General features: G+C 37.3%; 1 protein-coding gene across 3 annotated transcripts in view; it reads left to right on the top strand.

Annotated features, from left to right (window-relative positions):
• Positions 1 to 3639: 3639 nt before the first annotated feature.
• Positions 3640 to 25350, top strand: part of grin2db (glutamate receptor, ionotropic, N-methyl D-aspartate 2D, b) — a 295775-nt gene continuing 274064 nt past the window's right edge. Inside the window, exons 1-2 of one of the 3 annotated variants that reach the window (XM_087286722.2) lie at positions 3995 to 4186; positions 4324 to 4423. The gene's annotated coding sequence lies outside the window, so the exon portion shown is untranslated. Of the gene's footprint in view, positions 3712 to 3994; positions 4187 to 4323; positions 4424 to 25350 lie in introns of those variants that run through there. The other 2 variants (XM_087286723.1, XM_087286724.2) reach the window with 2 other exon arrangements.

Below are 25350 nucleotides of genomic sequence, written 5' to 3'. Positions count from 1 at the left end.
CGTAGGGGCCAAATGAACCCAGAGAAAATGATTACATAATGACCAACACATCATTACCTTACATATGTCAACACCGCCAAGCATACAAGGTCAATACAGCTTTGAATCTCTCCTTCTGTCGGCCGATCAGTTGCATTAAGCACGAGTCTGTTTAGTTGTTGTATTCTGTCTGCACCGTTTCAATTGAAATGTTCTGATCCACAGTCAAGGACTTAACGCTCGGTTAAGTGAAGTCATGTTTAATATGATTACGCTTTTTTAAGCTCTAAAATGATGTAATGGACGAGGTTTGAATGCAACAAAGTGCAGCAGAGCTGGAGTGTGAATTTGTAGGTCAAACAGAGAGGAATGAAGGGATGGGGTTGAGAGAAGAGGTATAAAAGACTCTTTAGAGTAGAGCTGGGAGGAGAGAAAGTGAGAGGGCTCTCTAAGTCTCAGGAGCTGCGCCTCTTGAGTTAGTGATTATAAGCTCTTTCAGTATGTAGATAACAATCTGAACAGTATGGCGGGAGCGAAAGAGAAAGAGAGAGAGAGAGTAATTACAACCTCAATTAAACAAGAGAATCTGAGATTAGGGTCAAGAGCCCTATCACACTACATCACTGATACAACTCTGCCACTTCATCTCTCCCTTTGTCTTTCCACTCTTTTTCAAACAGTTTCCCTGTTTTCCTTTCACCCGTGCTCTGCGCTTTTGCTGTCTAGGGGTTTTGTTACTAGTAATTTTTTGTTTGGTAGTAATAAAACTTTTGATATGAGCTGCTGCATTAAGCCCGTGGGGAGATCGGTCCTCTCGGCTGATAAATATTCATGAGCGCACAGTCAACCATCTCCCCATCTACTGAAGGTCAGCCTCTCTGTTGTGTCCACGAGGGCCCTGACTTATCCACAAATCTGTACATCGCAAAAGCGCTTCAGGGCCCTTTATATCCTATGGGAGGTGTTTCAAGATTATATGAACAGCAGTGCAGTACTAGTTTAAATTTGTACCTGGGTTTGCTGCTCAGTTTATTCTAAAACAATACCAAGGCCGTTCCTAATTTTTAGATTTAGCGGCTAATTCGTATATATTTATACAAATTCATTATACATTTTAGAAAGTTCTGCACATCCCCAATGATGGGTAGGTTAAGGGCTTGACTTAAAGAATTTTTGTTTAAAAAAATTTACGTTTACATACAAATTACCTTATACAAATTAGCCAGGTTTCTGACAATCCAAAAAAATAGTTGTTTTCCCATGATATCTGATTGCAAGTGTTAAGATATTAAGAAAGAGCTTAAAATGACCAAGAGGCAACACTCAATAGAACGTTCCATTGCAACAGCAGCGCCCAGTAACAGTCCCGGATTCAGCCATTTTGGAGTAAAAGTGATCGGCTGTTGCGATGGCAAGCAGCTGCTTTGTTTTTCATTTATTTCAAGAGTTCACACTTAGCTGATGATTAATTATAAAAGCTTGTTTGGCATACTGTTAAGGGAGAGAGCCCTGAGCTTATGAGATCCTCAAGCCCAGGGTTTCCACCCGTTGCAAGGGAGGAGGGGAGTTTGAGCTCAAGTAGATCTCGAGAACTCCCCTGCTGTAGTAACCAATGAACAGTAAGTGATTGCTCTTGAAAATAACTACGTACTAGAAGTATATCTATGGTGCCAATTTGGATTGTTCAATTAACTTAATTGCTTGTTTTTAGGCGGTGGGAGAAAACCGGGGGAAACCCACGTGAGTACAGGGAGAAGTGCAAACTCCACACAGAAATTTCTGCTGGTTTGGTAAAGCCTGGAACCAGAGACATTCTTGCTGTGAGGCAACAGTGCTACGCACTGGGCCACCGTGTCACCCATCTAAGAAGGAGGAGTAAGGGAGGAAGGGGGGACTCTTCAAAACGAAGGTAGCAGTAGAATGAAACCCAGGGTATTAAAAGTACTTTAGGAGTCATCTGATTGGAGCGTAGTGAATTGGATAATGCCGATCCAGCCGCTAGCAATCATAAGCACGTGATCCTCTCGAAATTTGTTTATACATAAACTTCACTTAATTAAAAAGTGCATTAAAGCTGAGATACAACCTGAAAGACGACAATACAACACTTACTATCGCGATCACCAGCACATTTAATAGTTTATTTTACAGACTTATAATATGCTGTTGTTCTATTAGAGTTTTCATTCCAAAATGGCAGCCGCACCATCTAGTGGCTGTTTCCCAAATTGCACTAGAGTGTCGCCTCTTGTGATTCCATGCTTTTTGATATTAGCTTGTATTTTTTTGAAAAATGCTTTTAATCTTGTTATAATTAAAGACACAGTTCGCCCAAAAATTAAAATTTACTCACCCTAGAGTGGTTACAGACCATTATTTGTTTTTTATTCTGTTGAATACAAAATAAGATATTTTGAAGAATGCCAAAAACGTAACCATTGACTTCTATAGTAGGAAAAACAAATACTATGGAAGTCAACGGTTACTGGTTTCTAGAGTTCCACAAAATATCTTTTTTTTTGTGTTCAGCGGTGGAAAAAAGTCAAAAATATGGTGGCCGAGAGAGCTTAACGAGCTGCAATTTAAGAAAACACATGCAATTACAAAAAACAAAAATGAGCTACAATTTCACACTATGCAAACATTTTTACAAAACGCACTGCATTTTCTCACAGCGCAATCAATTTACAAAAACGTGTATATTTATGTATAATGACTGAACCTAAAAGTATTTATACTAAAACAGATTTATTGATTTATTGCAACAAACAACAAACAATGGAATCATTGAAAACTGCATTACACAGCTAAAACCTAATTTATGATCTGATCAGAGTTTGTAACCTGTGTTTTTTTGACATTGAGGAATCATAGGGCCCAAAAATAGTTCTTCCTAGAAAGTTATTTTATAATGACCAAAAAAATAAATAAAATTAAAAAATAAAAAGACTGATCATTCATTTGACAGCACACGTGCTGCAAATTCTCACAGTGCAAACACATTTTAAAAACATGCTGCATTTTTACACAAAACAAACAATTTAATAAAACACACTGCATTTTCTAACAGTGCAAACAATTTACAAAACGGGCTGCATTTTCTCACAACACTTTCTTTATAGCACAGAATACAATGGAAATGTTTCAAGGAGATATTCATTCATACAGTATGGTTATGTGACAGACCCAGCAATGTACAGTATGGTAATTTAGGCTAATACATACTAAAGACAGAGGCGACGCAGTGGTGCAGTAGGCAGTGCTGTCACCTCACAGCAAGTAGGTCGCTGAGTCGAACCTCAGCTCAGTCGGCGTTTCTGTGAGGAGTTTGCATGTTCTCCCTGCATTTGTGTGAGTTTCCTCCGGGTGCTCTGGTTCCAGTCCAAAGCGGTACAGGTAAATTGGGTAGGCTAAATTGTCTGTAGTGTATGAGAGTGTGTGAATGAATGAATACTAAAGACAAAAATGATATTAAAATAGACAAACAAATATCTCTAAATATTGCATTTAAAACTAAAATATTTTCGTTATGTCCGAGCTATTTTAAAAGTGTTCTAAGAAAATGCAGCGCGTTTCCATAAATTTGTTGTGAGGATTTATAGTACGCGTGTTGTCGAACAGATGAAGATTTTTCTTAATTTGCTCGTGTGTTTTGTAATCACATGTGTTTTGTCAAATTGCAGCACGTAGCTCTCTCGGCCACCATACAGAAAGCTTCGTGACAATTGAAGAGTGAGTAAATGATGACATGATTTTCGGGTTTGGGTGAATTATCCCTTTAATGATATAACTGAGGCAATGAACTATGGACTACTTTTTGAATAATTTAATAATTCATTCTGTAGCCTAATTAATCTTCTGTAAGTGATTTTTTTTCTGGTAGAATGACACTTAAAATATCACATGAGAGGGTGCAGTAAATCAGGTGTCAGGCAATATCACACCTGTCTCTGTGATAGCACTCTGTAATGTGCAAAAAACACAACATAAAACAACAAGTAAAAATTGACTGAGAACCGGTTAATTTGCGTGATAGCAGTGGCCGTGCAACCTGTCAATCATTATGCGCGTTCACGCTCACATTGCTGGTTTATGGTGAGCGGATTGAGGTGACAGAAACATGGAGTTATATTTTTTCGACGACAGTTTTGGGGCAATTGGCGATAACCAGCAAGGCAGGAGGAGCTTTGATCGCTGCCAACAAAAGGTATTTTCTAAAGTTGAGCTTTGGAAACACGTACGCGTGTGTAATCCTCGTCAGAGTTTTTAACAAAAGTTTTGAAACGGCTAAAAGCTTACATCGCCTGTAATTATCAATTCACTAATAATTGATATTGATTATAGTGACTTCAAACCTGCCAAGGCTTTCGACAAATCACCCAGAGACACCCTGCCGACTGTGTTGACGGATTAGGAAAAATGTTTGGACATCATCATTCACAAGGCAGGTTCATCATGCTAACTGCTGCAGTCATTTAATTGCTGCCTTTAAAGATGAATCGGGCTTTAAAACTCTGATTATGTAATGAGGGAATCATTTGTTTGTTTATTTATAGACCTCAAGTGTGCAATGACCCTTTGTTAAATATTTAATATCTAGAGTAAACGATTTCTCTTGGGCCCTTGCTTGTGTTTGTGTGGTTGGACTGGACATGCGTTATTAATGAACTTTGCTTGAAAACATTCAGGCATAAATCTGATTGTGCTTCTGTCAATAAGCAGATCTATTTTCTTGGATTCTATTTTTAATTTATTTTATCTACAGTGAGATGATTTCATAACATAGAAAGCATTTTACCCACAGGTAAAGTGTCTGACATTTAAAATCCCAGCTAGCAATTTTGTGTTTTAAAAGAAGTCTAATAGATTTAGAGGGGCTTGGCTAAAACAAGCCTCAATTTGGACTGTCAATGAAAGTTTAATAGATGTTTAACTAAGAATAGGCCAAAAATACTAGACGTAAAATACACAGGAATGCACAACCACACATTTGAAATCTGTCTAATCTGTGTATTTGATTTCCAGTCTAGAGCTTTTCTTAGTCTTTGAGATTTTCACTGACAGACAAGTTTTGCGTCTCCATTTAATTTGGGGTAAAAATTGGGTGAAAAATATCACCATACAGAACAATTAGATTTATTTATGTTAAAATCAAGCAAATACATATCCTGCCCTGTAACTATTAAACATGTACAAAAGAAACATTTAAGGTTACATTAAGTATAATTATATTTCCAGTTATTAAAAGTCTAATGGCTTTTGGATAGTAGACAAGCATGAAGATAAAAAAGTACATTTGAGCAATTCCATGCAAATGTAAACCTTGTCATGAAAAAATTCAGTTTTAATTAAAATAGCGAAATCGTTTCTACTTTTTTTTGTGTAAGTTTTTTTTTTACAGTACTGCTCAAAATGTCTCTGTCAATGTAAATGTCAAACAATTATATTTGATTTCTTAAAGTCACACAAGTGGCAACTTCACATATGTCACATCCATTACGAAGCTTTTCCTTCATAAATGCAAATATTTAAAATAAAATAAAATCAATAGTTTCCTATAATGAGGCAGCTCTTATTCTTATGATTATTGTTATTTCTTTTGGGTTGTGCAAAGTTTCTACAAAGTATGTTGTAAACTGTAAACTCGTTAACATTTTTGGTCACATCCATAACTAGGGATGCAACGATTATAGATTTTGGTGTATGATTATAGTCTGTGAAAGAGTCACAGTTTCACAACTATTATGAATTTATTCATTTTAAAATACTTCTAGTTTAGAAGATCACGTGAAAACTCCTTATATTTTTAAATTGTATTTATTGCTCATCAGTAACCAAATAATGCAGCACAAAATATTAATAAAAAGAAACATTGCTCATTCAAACTAGATTTAAAATAGTCCATTTACTTAAAAATAAGTGAAAAAAAAAGAATTTGCATTTAAACGCAAGTAATAATATTACACTGAAAATAAACGACAGAACAATGAATAAATAAAAATCAGAATAAAATTTTTTTTATATTTGTCTAATGTAAATCTAAGCTGCATAATAGCTACGTCGTTCTTGTCGCTGACAATATGCTTGCACAAGCCACTCCCCTCCATTGGAAATAAGGAACTTGCATGTGCAAAACAAGGGATATGTGAAAGACCCCTTATAGTTAACAGCCTCAGCCACAGTTAAAATCAGCCTTTAATCCAGTGTGCGTGCGTAGTGTATAAGCTCGCAACTTCAAACTAGTGCACAGTTGGCATAACTTTAAGGTGCAGTAGTTTTGTTCCATGCAGAAACACGGTGTTAGAAAGCCTTTACGATTAATTAACCATGATGAATTAAAGTGCGGTTAATAGTGCATACCTGTCAACCCTCCTGTTTTTCCCGGGATTCTCCCGTATTTTACTGTTCTATCCCGCTATCATCCCGTAAAGGCATTTTCCCGTATTTCTCCCGTATTATCAGTCTTTCTCTGAACAGCCGATCCTCCCTATACACAACCCATACCGCCGAACCACCAGGGGTCGCCCTTGCTCTAAAATGTGAGTCTTCTGTGCTTCGCTTTGTTTAGGAATGAAAACACCTATAAATAAATATTAAAAACGGCGCAATTCCATTTCCTTTTGATTACAGGTGCCATCGCCCATCCTATACAATCCTTAAAACAGTCATATAATGGTGCATGACTGTCAGCTGATGCGCTCCATAGAGATAAATAGACGCTGTTTCCCAAATGGATTCTATACATGCGATTTAAAGCGGAGAGAAAGTCTGGCTTTTGGGTGCGTGTTTAAACAGAAATATATACATAATTAATAATAATAACATATAAACATGTCGATCTTGGTGTTTTTTTTTTTCCCCAAACACAACTAATTTCGTCTTAAATGAGCATAAAATTTAGAAAAGCAGTCAAATGCTTTCATTATAACGTTAGATGTGTGCATTTTTAAAGTGACACCTCTTATTTAATGTAAAAAAAAATTTAATAAATGAGAGATTCATTTGTTGCTCTTTAATCAGTATGTGTAAGTTATACTGTGGAGAAACGGCTAATGAGATTGATAGCTTGACTCTATTTTATTATAATAGCTATAAATTTTAATAAGCTGAACTGTTTGATAATGTATTTGCTCTTAATGTAAATATTTATTTTCCGTCTGTTAATAATAATTTTAAAACATTATTACAGATCATTTAACTGTTTATTTACAATGAAACAGCTTCAAATATTTTAAATTGTATTAAGTGTACTCTAGGCTTGGGCGGTTAAATGGTATACCGTGGGATTTAAAAATAGCAACGATGTCAGTTTCAATACCGTTATACCGTCATAAAAAAACAATGCACTTAAATAGGAGACAAGTATTAAATAATAAATATCATTTATTTAATGCCTAAAAATGCGTATGCGTGATTGCCATCACGGGACAGTGTGGAGGAGAAAGAGAGAGGTTAGGTAAGATGGCGAGTTGCGCACCAAGTGACCTGGGTCCTCATGTATCAACGCTACGTACGCACGCACAAAAACTTAGCGTATGCCAGGTTTCACGCTCAGAATTGTTCACGTTTGGATTTACTAACGATGAAATGAACGTGGGAATGTGCGCAGCTCCACCCCAGCTTCATGTCTGGCGTATGCACATTTTTTTGTGCGTGTCTGTTTTATTTCCATTGCTGACTCCTAGAGGCAGTTGTGTTAAATTACACTCTACAAAGTGTCTTCTCAGCTGTATGACAAGGGTTCATATGCATGTCTAGTATATAAGGTTTCCGTAGCATACAGTTGACCATCCAAACATTAAAGCGCAATTTGCAGCAGTCGCCAGTTTTCCCAATGTAATCGGAGCTATCTACTGCACGCACATTGCTATAAAGGCACCATCTGAGGATGAATTTGCATACGTAAATCAGAAACATTTCCATGCAATAGATGTGCAAATAAAATATGATGCTCACTTTTTAATGATTCCTACTTGTCTTCCTCATGATGATGAAGAGTATAGGCAAAATCTGATATGTAGCGGGGGAAAAAAAAGGGAGAAAGTTCATCAGACACTGGATTCGAACCGAATTCATGCTTGAATATGTGAAAACATATTGCCATGCATTTAACGAGCTGCGCCACTCAGGCTGTTAAAGACACTAAAATTTTACACCTTTACATCTCACTATTTCTTTTTTAAATCCACTCAGACCCAACTGTGTTAACCGCATCAGCTAAACTCTCCCCACTCTATTTTTTTCTTTTGTTGTTAATTCCGGACGACAAACTTGGAAATAAAACCGTTTTTCCCCCATCTACCTCCGAAAGCAGCACCTCCAGTTCACATTCTGTTTAAAGTTTCTCTTTTGCCTTTGGTTTTTCGTTGGGTTTTGCCAAAGTAAAGTCATTAGCATATTCATACGGTGGAGGAGGCAGGGAGGGGTTTTGCGCTCGTTTATGTTGCGCTCAGTTTCACGTTCATTCAGATGTACAAAGAATATGCCTGGGATTCGGCGTACGCAGTGTTTCATACATCTGAATTTTTTTCTGCGTACGCTCATTTACAGTTTTGTGTGTACGCAACGTTTTAGTATGATTTCCACGCAAGTCTTCGAACATGAGGCCCCTGGTCTTGAAAAAGAAACACAACCTCTGCAGTTTGGCAGTATTTCTGAATTCGACTAAACGAGATGTGGAAAATACGAACTAATGGTCTGCATACCTGATGCTGTACCGCGGGAGTCGACCAGATTTCTTACGGTGCGGGAATAAGTTTCCGAATAAAGTGCCGGAACGGTCGGTAACTCTGGTGTAATTTGAACGGTAGCGGGCCCGCAGTCTAACAATATCGCTCCCGAGCTACCGAGCGAGCACGAATCCTTATGGATGCTGTGTGTGTGCGTGTGTGTGTGTATATGTGTGTGTGGTGTGTGTGTGTGGTGTGTGTGTGTGGTGTGTGTGTGTGTGTGTGTGTGTGTGTGTGTGTGTGTGTGAATGAGAGAGAGAGAGAGAGAGAGAGAGAGAGAGAGAGAGAGAGAGAGAGAGAGAGAGAGAAAGAGCTTGATGCTCTCTCTATGTGTGTGTGTGTTTGTGTGTGTGTGTGTGAGAGAGAGAATGAGAGAGAGCGTCCTACACAGATCTCTAAGAAGAACAAGACAAACAGGTGACCGCGAACCTAAAGTCGCATATACGGTTTTCAGTTTCTGAATGCTTTAGGCACAAGTCAACAGTTTGGTTACCCTGTCTGTACCTTACATCATAATTATTATTTTTTTCATTTTTATTATGCACGGTAATACCGAATACCGGGTAAAAATATTGAGGAGGTTTGACGGTATCAAAATTTGAATACTACCCAAGCCTAGTACTAAATTTCTTGACATCACTTTACAGTTTTTGGTGAATATTCTTCCCAATGTTCATCGCTAAATGTACAATTTAGATCTTTACTCCAAACAGTTTTAAGAGCAGAATAGAAATTATAACCTATCTTTTCTACTCACAATTTTTAATGGACGGATCAGTTGTTAAATGGAATGACATTTTAGTGGGTGTCTTCTAGAAATCATGATAAAAATCACAGTTTATGATAGTCATTATCAATTTTTCTCATAAAGTTAAAATAAACAAGACTTAAGGGGTAAATAAAAAGCTGTATTACACTTTTATTGTTTGATGCTTGGAACCCCCTTATAATCTATAAATGTGTGTGTGCTTTGATATTTTATAGAAAAGTAAATAAAAAAAGGAATGAGTAAAAAGAAGAGAAAGAGAAGAGATAAGAGGGCAACAAAAACAAGTGTTATTCCAAGTTGTGGTGTTTGCTGTTGGCTATGTGTTATTTTAATAGAAGAAAGTGCTGGGTTTCAAATGGTGGAGAATGATATGAATGAATGTTCTGGATTGGATCTCATTACTATTATGGTCATGTTTTGGGTGGAGAGGCTTTTTTTTCTGCTTGTTGGTGAAGTCTCATTATGTAATGACATATGTTGACCCTTGTATACCATGGCCTGTTTGTTTTTGTCTGTGTGCATCCATATAATGCCCGTATAATGACCATACTAACTATCTACCCTTGTTTTGTGTCCATGACAACACTGTATGCATTTGTAGCCTCATGCTAATATGTGTGTTTGAGTATCGAGGGTTCTTTTTGGTTCCCTGCAAAGTGTAATTCCACCTTTGTGAATCAATAATACGTCTCTATTAAGATCCATTGGGCTTTATTAGGGAACATATGCTGTGTTGCCGTGCTGTTCTGGCTATGTAATTAATGGGCTGGGTGGGCCAATTAAATTTGGGTCCTTTATGGTTGTGCTGATTGCTATGTTTAGGGCCTGAATTTCAATGAATGCCTCCCAAACATTGCCATCCTCTTGGGGGAGTATGTGAGTGTGTGCAACTCTGCATTTGCTTGCATGTAGTGATGCTTGTGCATGTGTGTGTGTCGGCTCGGGGTGGCTCCAGCAATATAATTACTGCTCATAAATTACCCTTGAGATCTTTTTAACCCACCTATATTTTATTATGATAATAATGATTAGAGACGGACAAAAAGTCATCTGTATGTGGGTCAGTTCGCAGGTCTTGGGTCAGTTTTCTGTCTTTAATCTTGCTGCTCTAAAAGAGCAGATAGATGTGCTCTGATAGAGTTTGCAGTTTTAATGAATTCAGTTTGAAACTCAGCAATGCTAACTTTGTCAAGTATGTATACTGTTTGTCTGTTGATATTAAATGGCTGTGCGGTAAAGTGTTCGAGGCCGGGTCAGTGCAGATTGTGGAAAGTCAGTGAAGACAATAGGCTGGCATTATGCAAATTTGTCACTGATCTATGTAGATTAGTTATGTAAGGTAAAGAGAAAGCTGTTCAGAATCAATTCTTGCCCAGGCTCATTGAAAAATTGTCTTGGAACATTTTTTACTAAATGTAAATACATTGCTCCGGGTGTATTTCTTTGCACGTTTCAGGGGCCTCATGTACGAAGACTTGCGTGGAAATCTTACTAAAACATTGCGTACGCACAAAGCTGTAAATGTGCGTACGCAGAAAAAAATTCAGATGTATGAAACACTGCGTACGCCGAATCTCACGCATATTCTTTTGTACATCTGAATGAACGTGAAACTGAGCGCAACATGCACGAGCACAAAACCCCTCCCTGCCTCCTCCCCCGTATGAATATGCTAATGACTATGCTAATGGCAAAACCCAACGAAAAAGCAACGGCAAAATCAAGCAAAAAGAGAAACTTTGAACAGAATGTAAATTGGAGGTGCTGCTTTCGGAGGTAGACCGGAGAAAAGCGGTGTTATTTGCAAGTTTGTTCTCCGGAATTAACAACAAAAGAAAAAAATAGAGTGGGAGAGTTTAGCTGATACGGTTAACACAGTTGGGTCTGAACATCGCACTGAGTGCATTTAAAAAAGAAATAGTGTGGTTTATATCTGTAAAGTGTTGCAGTACTCTTAGCAGTCTCAGTGGCGCACCTCATAAGAAGCATGTGATCATGTACTGACACGTCCTAGCATAAACTCGGCTCGAATCCAGCGTCTGGTGAACTCTATCTTCTTTTTTTCCCCGCTACATATCAGATTTTGCCCACTATTTATCACGAGAAAGACAAGTAGGAATCATCAATAAGTTTGTGCATCATATTTTATTTGCACATTTATTGAATGGAAATGTTTCTGATTCACGCATGCAAATTCATCTTTAGATAGTGTCTTTATAGCAATGTGCGTGTGGTAGATTGCTCAGATTACATTGGGAAAACAGGCGACCGCTGCAAATTGTGCTTTAATGTTTAGCTGGTCAACTGTATGGTATGGAAACCTTATTTACCTGCTAGATGAACCCGTCTCATACAGCTGCCATTGCAAGGCTCAGACACTTTGTAGAGAAGAATTTAACACAACTGCCTCTAGGAGTCGCCAATGGAAATAAAACACACACGCACAAAAAATGTGCGTACGCCTGCCAGAAAGCTGCCGTGAACCTGCGCACATTCCCACGTTCAGTTCATTGTTAGTAAATCCAAACGTGAGCGATTCTGAGCGTGAAACCTGGCATACGCAAAGTTTTTGTGCGTACGCAGCGTTGATACATGAGGCCCCTGATGACAAAATTATTAGAGGGCGCTGTCTACATTTTTACAAATATGAAATTACATTTTTTTTTGTATATATATAAAATGACATTATATCATTTCAATATCGATTTCGCAGTGTGATCATTCGCAATAGTCACATTGCAGGATATGCAATGTTGAGTCTGTAGTATAATTGATCATTTTCATGTTTTTTTGACTGCATAATGATTTTAAAGCCATTGAGGCATCAGAAATTGTACTCTTTGTAAGTTACCGTTACACCTGGAAAACAATAAAATACTGTTAATTCAATTAACATTAGGTGATGGCAAGATCCCATCTTGATGATTCATTTACAGAATCATTGGTTCAAATGATTTGTTCAAGATGGCCGATTGCTTTAGAAAGTACGGTTTAAATTTACAGCGTTCGAAAAACTGTAAGTGTTTACAGAGCTTTACTTTGATATGTGAAGAGTTTTTAAATGTCTGTTCAGACTTTCCATTATAACCAATGAGTTTAAGACATCCATTTAATCATAAATAAAAAATCAGATAAAGTTTCTTAGTACTGGGTTGCGCCTGGAAGAGTATCTGCTGCGTAAAAAATATGCTGGAATAGTTGGCGGTTTATTCCGCCGTGGTGACCCCTTGTAAATCAAGGACCAAGCCGAAGGAAAATGAATGAATGATTGAAAATCAAATAAAGAACAAACTAAGTTATGCAATTTTTTTTGGTAAATTATGTACATATTATTTAACATATTGTAAATTATGTATTAAATATGGTGATGCAGTGGCGCAGTAGGTAGTGCTGTCGCCTCACAGCAAGAAGGTTGCTGGGTTGCTGGTGCGAACCTCGGCTCAGTTGGCGTTTCTTTGTGGAGTTTGCATGTTCTCCCTGCATTCGCGTGGGTTTCTTCCAGGTGCTGCGGTTTCCCCCACAGTCCAAAGACATGCGGTACAGGTGCATTGGGTTGGCAAATTGTCAGTAGTGTATGTATATGTGTGTGTGTGTGTGTGTGTGGATGTTTCCCAGAGATGGGTTGCGGCTGGAAGGGCATCCGCTGTGTAAAAAACGTGCTGAATAAATTGGCGGTTCATTCCGCTGTGGCCACCCTGGATTAATGAAAGGACTAAGCCGACAAGAAAATGAATGAATGTATTAAATACATATATCTTTTCTTTATTTAGCAATGTATAGTATGTCCCATGATAATCCTAAAGAAAAACTCAATGCATAATAGAAATAAATAGCATTTAAATTAATGCAAACCTAAATTATCAAAACAATTTTAAAATGCCAAAGAAAACATAATAAATGCTTATCTTTCATATAAAAATGGATTTCAGTAACCAAGCAGGCACATGGCTTAAAAGTACGTCTGTGAGATGGAAGACACATGGTTATTAATAGACCTCAATGCCGTGACCAGAATTTAAAATTTTGATTTACAATTTTAGGCAACGTTTTAGAGGCAAGGGTTGGTATGACATGTTTATATTTTATGTCCGGGTCAGGGGTCTAGCATCAACATTCTGATCCAGCTTTGACTTATTGATACCTCAGTAGAGCGAGTTACAGTAGTCTAGACAAGAATACATCAGCGAATGAGTTATTTTTTGAGTATCTGAAAAATTACAGCTTAGCTTTTGAGATTTGTCCTAAAAGAAGAAAAACAAAAACAGTGTATTTATTAAACACTTTATGCTATTTTAAATTTGGATGCCACCATTTTTGAGACACAATCTTGTATTTGGTTCAAACTATTTGATTTCACGAGTGCTGTAGCAGTTGCTGGCCTAAATAGAATGATTTCCTTCTTAAATTCATTTAGATGCAGAAAATTTAGGGACATCGATGTTTCAAGGTCTTAAATGCAGGCTGTCAGGGTTTCTAGAGCATGTATATTTGCGTAGCAATAAAATGATATCTCATATTACTCAAAGAAATATAGTGGAAGCAAACATAAAGAAAATAGGCTAAACCTAAAATAGATCCCTGTGGATCTCCGCATGGGAGGTGCCCCATGGAGTAGGTAAATAAGTAATGAAAGATTGGTTGAACAAAGAAGATGTAGATCATTTTAAAACACTTTCCTGCAAACCAGTAAAATGTTTTAAGTGGGAAATAAGAGTCGATTTCTCAATTGTATCAAACACTGCTGTTAGATGGAAAAGTATAAGAACCACAGAGTCGACCGAATGATAGATGTCATTTAGTAGTTTGAGAGAAAAAAGTTTTGGTGCTATTCTCGGCTTAAAAGCCTGACTAAAAAGCATTTGTTCTCAGAAATTAATGTAATAGTATTGTAGTATTGTGGGGCTGCGCGATATTGGAGAAAAACTGACATTGCAATATTAATTTTTTCTGCAATTTACATTGTGATATAAATATGATTTCACAGGATTACTAATTGGAAAGATTTCATAATTTTTTTTTAATTGATTGAAATGCTTTTTTTTTCTGGAGTGCATCTGCATAAAATGTACAAAATTCTAAAATTATATATACAGAATAAAATAAATTAAGGCACAGATGAGACCAAAGATAAAAATTTAAATATAGCTGCAAACAGCAATAATCAGGGCCAACCATCCCAACAGCCACATCATAAACAATGGCATCAAGCTACAGAGCAACGGGAAAATTCTACACATTTTTGGCAGGATGTTCTGAGCCAAATTTGGTGTAAATGATAATGATACATGAATATGTTTGCAAAATATAAAAATGTTTTGACAAAAATCTTAATGGTTGACGCCCAAAATGGCTGACATGAGAAAATCCGACATCATTTGACTCAGCATGTTCTGTCAGATGTAAAGAGACCAATTTTATGAGTTTTTGAGGAAGAGTCGAGTTGACAATTCAATTTTTGAAATCTTCGAACCACTAGGGGGCAGTGCACCAAAATGCTGCAGATCATCTTAGACCATGGTTGTCATAACACACCAATGTCTCTCATATGTCTCTTGCATACATGTGCACCTAAATGTTTTCCACATATAATTTGTCTCTGGCATACATTTGCACCTAGATGTTCTACACGTACATGTCTCGTATATGAATCTGGCATACATGTGCACCTGCATGTTTTCCACATATGTCTTCTTATTTATGTCTCTTGCATGCATGTTCACCTATATGTTTTCCACATATATGTCTCATGTATGTCACTGGAAACCATTTGCACCTATTTGTGTTCCACATATATTTCTCATGGACGTCTCATGTATGTTCTTTTGTGGATATTCACCTTTGGAATAAAAAAAAAAACCTTTGTATATTTTGCTACTTATTTATTTGTAATATCTTTTCAATTTAATTTAAATATAAAGCTTTCTTTGGCAATTTGATTTTAGGGCATGTGGGATCCTGAACATGAAGCGTGATAGCATACACTTAGCCTTGAATGCTTCTCTGATGTGCAGTTTAGCTTTTGTTTAGAACACTGGGATTTTGTGTTTTTAAGACCTAGGACTTCCTGCAGCATGTGCACCCTCTTAAGTTGCCAAGACTGCAAGTGTGGGTATCTGAACAGGCCCAATGTCTTTTATAAAAGCATGTAGATAATCATTGTCACAGTCAGTTTAATGGATTCATTCATGTGCAAAACACCGCAATGCTGCTCTAAGAAGCACAAATGTTCTGCCCCGGCTTTGTTTGTCAGCTCTTTTTGTTGAGAGACCAGAAAAAAAGCTGACAGTATTGTGTCTAAAATGTAAGTCACTCAATATTAGCTTCTTGGTTTTTTTGAACCGTTGTATAAAATCAATATCACATTAGCCGTAGCACTCACACACCGCTATTTGGAAAAACTACCCTCTTGCTTGAGTGAAATGACTTGACTATATCCTATCTTACTAATGTAAAAAACAAAAATCCATAGAGGGATAGTCTTCATCATGCAGTAGGAGTGTCAAAATGAATTGTTTTTAAGGGTGCACTGCAATGCAGACGCAGACAATTCAGTATCGGTTCAGTAAAAGATCCTAACTGGTTATTTTGTACTGACGGCATTTATCTTATATACACTATGTCATGGTGGAATACTATGGTGAGGGAGGCGAGCACGGGTAATTAAAACGCAGAAACTCTGCACAATTCACTGTGTGTGTTTGCTGGACAGGCATTCACTTAAACTGAAGATACAGCAGATTGCGCATTTTCAAAGAAATTTTGAAAATGCGCATAAAAACTCATGTGCATAACTGAGTAGGATACATTTTTTATTCAATAAGAAAAGATGCGCACAAACTACGATGGAAACACTTTTACCGCACAAACTCCAGCATGTGCATTAAAAAAGGTCATGTGATTGGTCATGTGAAAGAGATCATGTGATTATGAAAATGTGTGTGAATGGACAAACCATCAGGCTGAGCACATTAAGACACATCTGGAAAGTTGTTTTGGTCATTTTAAAAGGCCTTGCCATTTAGTATTAGTGTTATCATATTATTAATGACCTCCAGAATCAAGAGTATCTGTGTTCCGCGTCTGACACCTTCAAATACCACCACGCATTCACTGCGTGTCAGGATTTGCCTTCTGAGGCGCAAGTCATTTGTTAGATGAAGAAAAGATTGATGCAGCTTCTCCTACTGCAGCAAATTCTGTTTTTACTGTTGATATTTGGTGCCGGTTAATCAGGAAGTGACGATTTTGTTTGTTTTGACTCGTTGGATGGAAACGCAGGTTTATTCGCACGTCTTTTATGCGATAATCCAGTTTTGCGCATAAAGTTCATTTGCAGTTTTGGATGGAAATATATCTACTGTTTAGAGCTGCACAATTTATCGTAAAAAGTTTGCGATCTCAATTCGTTCCCTTAGACCACAGGTGTCAAACTCAGTTCCAAAAGGGCCGCAGCTCTGCACAGTTTAGTTCCAACCCTAATTAAACACACCTGATCAAACTAATTGGGTCCTTCAGGCTTGTTTGAAACCTACAGGTAAGTGTGTTGGAGCAGGGTTGGAACTAATCTGTGCAGGGCTTCGGCCCTCCAGGGATTGAGTTTGACACCCCTGCCCTAGACAATCTCAATCCAGCATTTCTACGATTCTGTCAATTGTATTTTCAAGTTCAGGAGAGAAGCAATGGTGGCCGCACAAGTCTTCACATTGTTTTATATATGTTGTTCAGCAACGTTAATACCCCCAAATCGTGTTGAAAGAGTCATATGCTGTATTTATAAGATATAATTCACCCCTAAGATGTCATTTCTGTCTTCATATAATGATGTATTTGCGACCACAAAATCACACGTGACCATCAGCTGTTACCACAGTGTCACCAACTCGGTCCCAGTCATTCCCCTCGCTGGCCAGCAGAGGCCGCCATCTCCGGACTTCTAGCATTACATCATCCACTTATACTGATCGTTCACACCTGATTCACATTCCAGTTAATGACCCACGTACCCTTTATAAGCCGCACTCAAACATTCACTCAGTGCGAAGTCTTGTTCAGCCCCGGCCAGCATTACTGAGCGTTATATCCTGCCTGATCTCCTGTGTATTACTCCAGCCCGTTTCTGACTCTGCTTTGCCCTCTGCCTGCCCACGACCCAAGCCTGATACACGGACTCTGATACTCGCTACCTGCCCACGACCCAAGCCTGATACACGGACTCTGAACCACGCCGCCTGCCTCTGACCCATGCCTGGTAAATCACTCTGTGTCTGTCTGCCGCCAGCCTTGAGACCTTTACTGCTACTGTTGATGTGTGTTTGCACCTTGGTGCATATTGAATGTTTGAGTAAGAGTGTGATTAATAAATACTGCATAATGGATCCCTCCGTGTCAGTCTCCACGTTACACACAGAGAGGGCGGGCGTGCACGCTGAATGAAGTCTACTTTAGTGAACAGAACCTGCATAAGCTGTGAATAACGGGTAATAAAGTGGTAAATTGCATTCAGTTTGTGGCACAGAGTGATCGTTTGGGAGCCGCGCGGGAAGTGAACCGCTCTTAGCAGTGAAAATGAAACTGAAAGCACACACATTGTTGCCAGATGTAGCTGACTAATTCCTCCCCAAAAAGTATCCAAAACCTGCCAAAATGCAAAAATACTCACCTAGTCTTCTGTATTCACGAAAATCACGTCAGTGACAGATTTTAAGCAGAATATGACAGATTGTAAGCATATATCTCAAACACAATAATTCAACATCAGAATTATCATCAGCATTAATGACCAGGACAAATCTAAAGTCCACCATTCCAGGTCTATACAAAATTTAGCATTTTAACCAACAGTACAGCTAAGCCTATTGCTGTTTTACCACATGTTTGAGAATAACATCAATAATAGCCCACTCGTATTAACCTTTTCTTTTATATCTACAGAATCGAGAGGATCTTTATTTTAGGCAAAAAAAAAAATCCCTATTCTCATTTTAGCCAGAATCGTGCAGCTATACTACTGTTCATATTTCTGTCCCGTCACAAAGCACTATCTGAACAGTTTCATTTAAAATTGAACATGCGAATGTGCGCGTCTATTGTGCGACAATTTCAACATATCGTGCATGCGGCGCGCGCATGATAGTTTAAAGTATCACACACCAGACGCGCACATTGGAATCATATTTAACATGAAACTAATCAGATGGCGCTCTGTGGCACGGCTGAAAAATAAACTGCATCCTGAGCCGTGGCCGGGTGCCACCGACTTGCGGTGTATCCTCAAAGAAACATATGTTTAGAATTCTAAAATTCATGGCGCTGCTTGGCACTGCGCGGCGTGTCACCGAGCGGCGCTTCTGGTGTGCGACCTGCTTGACAAGTCGCATGACAAGTCATAAACATCTAACAACACCTGACAACGCTTAAAAAGCAAGTGGGATAATATTTACGTTTGTTCATTTACTTTAATTGGTCATGTGGTTCTGTGCATGTACTTGAGTTTTGTTTGATGCATTTAAAAATAGTGTTTTTTGAGCAGGTAAAAATAAAGGTACAGTACATATTAGAGTTGGGCGACCAATTTGGCATCGTACGATGTCTAATGTCAAACATCAAGATGGACGATGGCATCGTCGTCATAGGCGAAGGTGAATGAATTATTTATGAATAATTAATTAATTTAAAACAAATTAATTATTTGTAGCCTACCATTCTAACTACATGACCTGCATGGTCTTTGATTTACCCATAAACAAATCATAAATAAGTAAAGATATGTTGCACACAAATGACCACCTGTCAATCACTTTTTCCGCGGAAGGTTGGTCTGTAAAAAAGGTGCACAACCAACAGTATCTGAGGTTTTCACAAAAATTACTATATACAAATGTGAAAGTTACACCCACCTCAAAAGACTGAAGAGTCGTTAGATAGTGACAAGATTGATTAAATATCACGTTTAACAACTATAGTGAGACGCGATCCAGCTGTACATAATTGATAAACTGTCTGACGTGTACTGCTCTCTGGAGCTCAGATGAGCGCATGACAGTGTGTGTGGCTGTGTGTCTGTGTGTGTGTCTGTGTGCGTGTGGTCACATGATGTGCAATTTCAGCAGACGGAGGGCTGTTCAGAAATGCTAGGTAAAACACAGTGTTAATGTGGATCTTTCCTATCTATTTTCTATCCATTTTAATACTAAGACCTATTAGTGTAAATGGGGCCTAAGTGTATATTTTTCACGGCTCCGCATCGTGTTGTCTATTGACCATCGGCCAAATGGATAATGTAAATTATAAATCATATTTCAAGAATTCTTGTGCTGAAGTAAAATATCAAATTGTTTATGGAAAGCATCGTCAATGCACCGTGATGCACTGAGATATCGAATTGAACTGAATTGATGGCATGATAATCGTAACTCAACCACAAGACCAGTGTTGGTCACCTCTGTCATGTGTAAATGCTTTTGTTTTTGTTAGTTTTTTTCTCTTTTTTCCAATGTTAATGAGATAACTCGATCATCAAGTCAGCTCATGTATATGCTCAAAAAAAGATTTTGCTGTGTGGCGGAACTACTTATTTAAAGTCCCAATGAACCAGAGACTGGGATCGTTATTTTTTTTCCGTATTGTGATGCAGTTCCTTGAGAAACTGAATTTTAAATGAGCAAACCGTGCCTAAATGAGAAAAAAACGTTTTTATACCGTGGGCTGAATGGATGTAGTAAAGTAGGCATTTAATTCAGACAGATTGGGAAAGGGGTTTGAACTCCTCCTCCACACTATTTCTGTTTGTTGTCAAATCTGACAGTTGAACCAGCATGGTTGAGCATGTTTACTTAAAAATCACATAATCTGAGAATAAATCTAAAAATATTTTTCTGAAGTGCATTTTTAGATTTCAATTAAAGATTAGGAGGGCAAACATTTTTTTTTTTCTTAATGATATGCACAGATAAATTGTTCACCAACTGTAAATGTGAGCTAACAAAATAATATGGTTAGTTTAAAATGAGTTAAAACAGCACAATTCTTCTGATATGTTTGGGGACAGCTTTTTTTACATTCGCTTATTCGTTTTTCTTAGTCCCTTTTGTATCAGAGTTTGCCACAGCGGAATAAACCACCAACTTATCCAGCAAATGTTTACGCAGCGGATACACTTTCATCCTCAACCCAGTACTGGGAAACATCCATACACTCTCACTTTCACACACACTCCTACACTACAGCCAGTTTAGTCCATCCAAATCACCTAGACCACATGTCTTTGGACTGAGGGGGAAAGTGGAGCACCCTGAGGAAACCCACGTCAACATGGGGAGAAAATGCAAACTCCACACAGAAACACCCAACTGGTCCAGCTGTGACTCGAACCAGTGACCTTCTTGCTGTGAGGCGACAGTGCTAACCACTGAGCCACCGTGCCGCCATTTTTATATTCAAATGAATAAAACTTGATTTGTGTCGGGTTAACATGAATGAATTGTGAGGAACATTGCATTTTTTACAGTGTAATCAAAACAACAATTGCGACATTATCCGAGACAAAAAAACATACTGAATGTATAATGAAACTGGATGGATATTGTAGGCTACATCTGACTGTAAAATGTAAAAAAAAAAAACACATTAAAATATCATAAAACAGATCGCTATCAAGTCAACCATTACTTTTCTAGATTTTAAATTGAATTAATATTGTGCAGTTCCTGCAATTTAGCACATTCTATTGTGCTGTTTATTCTGATAGAGAGAACTGATCTTTTAATCTGCCTGCACTAGTGGTGCTGCCTTAGAAGCTTTCTTCTAATGAAATTTATACATCAGAAATGTTCTCCTGAGAGAGAAAGAAATTGGGATGTGAAGGAGGGGCAGCAAGGCAGGGAAGAGGGAATGCTGAAGATATTGAGTAATTGAAAGAAAGAGAGAGCCAGAGCTGTAACAGAACTGCCTGGAGTCCTATGAGCATGACTTCGGGAACCGTGGATTCAGTCTTCATCACATCCCTTCATCAGAAAGATAAAAAGAAGGAAATAAAATGCTAGGAATGCATGAATACAGCAATAGCACAGGAAGAAGCAGCAAGGATCTTCGCAATTAAATGTGATGAAAAAAGGTGAACGTAGCGATGACAGCAGAAATGCAGTTCTTAGAACAATTAAGGCTTACAGTTTTTCTGAACTCAGATTTTGTTTACAAGGTGACTTTATTGATGCTTCTTTTACTCCTCACTTTTATGTGACTTCTTTAAAGGTGATCTTTCGAGTACATCATTAGGGTTCATGGTGGGGGGTTAACCCCCTCATGGTTGTACTATCCTTTTTTATACGTTTGACCAACACTGACAGTAACGGCATTCATAATATTCATACGTTTCTATGTCAAGTAAATTGATGTTCTTTTAAACTTTTATTTATCAAAGAATCATAAAAAACTGTTTTACGGTTCTTGCTAAAATATGTGTCGGCATACTAGAAAGATTTCTGAATGATAGTAATGACTTCTGAAAGCAGTGTCATCAGCTCTGCCATTGTGGGAATAAATGACTTTTACATTCCTAATCCTAATTCCTCAATTTCCTCTGTTTTACATAGAAATAAGATGCAGAGGAGGAGGTAATATTTTGAGCCCAAACACTGAATATGTATAGTCACTCTCAGAAAGATCCACAAGCTAAGGTACACATTTCTACCTTATGGTTCCATAATATATTGATGCATTAAAACTACATTTTAATATCTAAACAGAAAAATACTATAACTTTAGAATTTTTTAGGTGATAATAGGTAATTTTTATGTGTATTTTTATTATCGGTAAATCTAGTTCGGCTGTCATCTGTAACCGTGTGTTCACATGGCCACCGGTGAGAGCGTCAAAGTTGCCAAAAGTCTATATTCGAAAAGTTTTGACGAGTACAGCACAGTGCGTTTTTATTGTTATGATTGTCAAGGAGAGTTGAAATCATGTCAGCTTTATGGTAATGTGCTAAGACATGGTTTGGCGACAAACTCTCGGAAATGTACAAATTGATCTTTTGAGAGGGTTCCAGAGTATGCAGCCCAATAAACTTTTCGATTACATTAGTCCCAAGCAAAAAAACAAAGCACTGAGGTCGATTTGCTTTATGGGTTTCTCAGTTTTTAATGTACGAAACATTTATGTTAACGTAAAGACCAAGGCTATTAAATGTCTGTTTATAAACAGCATGTTGAAACTCAACTAGACTCTATTCATAAACACAAAAGTCTCAGTACACAAGCAGCTTTAACCACTTAAACTCCAGTGTTATTTTGGGATTTCCGCCTGGATTTTGCCTACCCAAATTTAAAAGCTTCCCAAATCCACATGCAGAGTTGTAAATGCAAAAATTTGGTGTCATTTTAAAGAAAACAATTTGAATTTTCATAAAACACTATTGTTTGAGACCCACTTTAAACCGCAAATCTATAGGGCAGCAAAGATTTTTTTAAATAAATCAAATATCAAACTTGGCATTTTTTTTTTAAATAGAAAGAGTGTTCACTAGCAGCGCTTGGGCTGGCTGACTGAAAATTAAAAATCCATGTGCATAAACTCTATTGGATAGTTTGAAGCCAGGCTGTATCTCTGCAAAGCTTTGACGTGTTAACATCAAACTTTGTGTGTCAATTGTCACTGCACACTGACCACACCGCATTAGGTACAGTGAGCCAATATTATGGTCAGTTGACCATATACATGGTGACTGTGGATTTCAATTAGCCAGGCCAGGCATTTACTTGGTGTTTAAGATCTGCCTTGTTAAAAATCAACAATAAACACTGCCTAATTGAGACACTAAAAGTATGTTACCCAAAGGACAAGAAGCGCTGCATTAATTGCATTGTGCTGACGGGAGACTTTAAAATATTTTAACATAGTATTTTCTATTGATGTACATAGTATGGTAGTGCTCAGTTGTTGGCCCCTCATATCACTTCAATTTAATTGTCTTTTAATTTTATTTTATCATTGAACATTTAAATGAATGCTTAGATCTTTTAAAGTTTTTTTAATTACCTCATTTACTCTCTTTAATGGGGTTTTTAAACTTTTATAAGTTTCTCTCCTGTTGTTGATTCGTATTCAACAAATAAAGAAACTCAAAAAAAAAAAAGGTTTTGAACAAGTAAAGAGAGAGTAATTGATGATAGAATTAATATTTTTGAGTGAATTATCTGTTTAAGTGCTACTATTCTGCCTTGGTGAAGATAAAAGACTTTAAAAAAATATTAAAGATATAATTTAATAAAACACTAAATTATAGCTGAATAAAAAGAGTTCACTTCAATTGAATGACATACCATAAGCCTCAAACACCTTTGTTTCTTCATTTTCGTGTTTAATCTAGTAGATGTGAAATTCTGGTAAGAAACAGGTCTGAACAAACGGACCATTAAAAATATACAACTTATATTAAACTTACTATGTATGTGGGATTTTTATTTTGAAAATGGGATAGACAGAGAGACTAAAGCCTGCCACGCCACATCTTTACATTAGCTGTGTCTCATTTCAGAGGCTGCTTTTTCAAAATTATTTAAAAACTTACTTTAAGCAGTCTGAATCTGACGACTGGACTTATATTTCCTTTGATCCATACATGTACTCACAAAATGTGAACTGTCTATAAAATCACTTTTTAGTAAGACATGTCATACCACTTAAGTTTTTTTTAACGTGTTTAGATATCCAAGTAAAACCAGAACCTAAAGTTCTTTGACAAACTTTGATCTTGGCTTGAGAAAGTTGATGTTGGGCAGTTAGCAGTAAGCACAGCGGTTGCTAAGTGGTTGCTAGGCAGTTGCTGAAATGTTTATGGCATTGCTTGGTGGTTGCTAAGTAGTTGCTAAATGGCAATGATTGTGTACATGTTTGATCAAATGCTAATACTAAGTAGGCATTTTTAGCAAATGTTATTGTACTTAGATGATCATTAATAGCATGTAGCTAATCGTTATTAGCACTTGGATTATCATTGTTACCATGCATAATACACAAGTTGTCCCATTCTGATAGCATGAGTCAAACAAGCCAATACCCAGGTCTCTACAATGTTCTGATGTAGAGATATTGCATCAATATAAATCAGATATAAATCAACCCTGATGTTTCTGACAGTCAAAAACTGGACTTGGATATTGTGTAAAAATGGCTTGCCATATTTATTGTAAACATAATGCTTAAGTGTGAAAGTGATGCATGCAAAAATGGCTTGTAATATCAGTAAAAATATGAAGTTTAAGTCAAAAATGGCTTGCCATATATTGAGAAAAATAATGCTTAAACATTTATATTGAAAAACTTTAAGTCTGATAAACCTGAAAAAATCTAATGCAGAACACAGCTTTTGGCCAAATTTGGGGCTCGTATATATATTTTTATATGCCCGGATTATTAAAATGTAATATTCAACATTTTTTAATTCAAGTCTGAGGCACATTTTGACCAAATCTTGGCCTTGTAGCATGAACGGCCTAGTAGGAGATACTGTACATTTGTTTTCGAGGACAGATTAGTAAAACAGTTTCTTAACCAGCATTATAAACCTAATTCATACATTTAAACCAGAGTTTTCCTTTAAAAACGTACTGCTGTTATCAGTGAGCCATGAATCTTCGAGGCCGCTGAGAATCCACCGGTTGTATCCTTTATTACCTGGAAAACGAAGGATGCATTTTGAGGCTGCATTTGAAGGAGCCTTCGGATTTTTTTAAAATGAGACCGCCTTCGTAGCTCCATGATGACAGAGCGCCCTTCGAATGCATCCTTTGAAGGATGCAGCCTCTGAAATGCAACATTATTACCTTGCCTGGCTAACATCTATTGTTTTCCATACGTTGCAAAGCGATGCGAAC

The sequence above is a fragment of the Danio rerio genome, chromosome 16 (assembly GCF_052040795.2).
Source record: "Danio rerio strain M-AB ecotype USA chromosome 16, GRCz13ab, whole genome shotgun sequence".
NCBI classification, from domain to species: domain Eukaryota; kingdom Metazoa; phylum Chordata; class Actinopteri; order Cypriniformes; family Danionidae; genus Danio; species Danio rerio.
The sequence above is the reverse complement of the archived record's forward strand: the minus strand, read 5'-3'. Positions and strand labels throughout refer to the sequence as shown.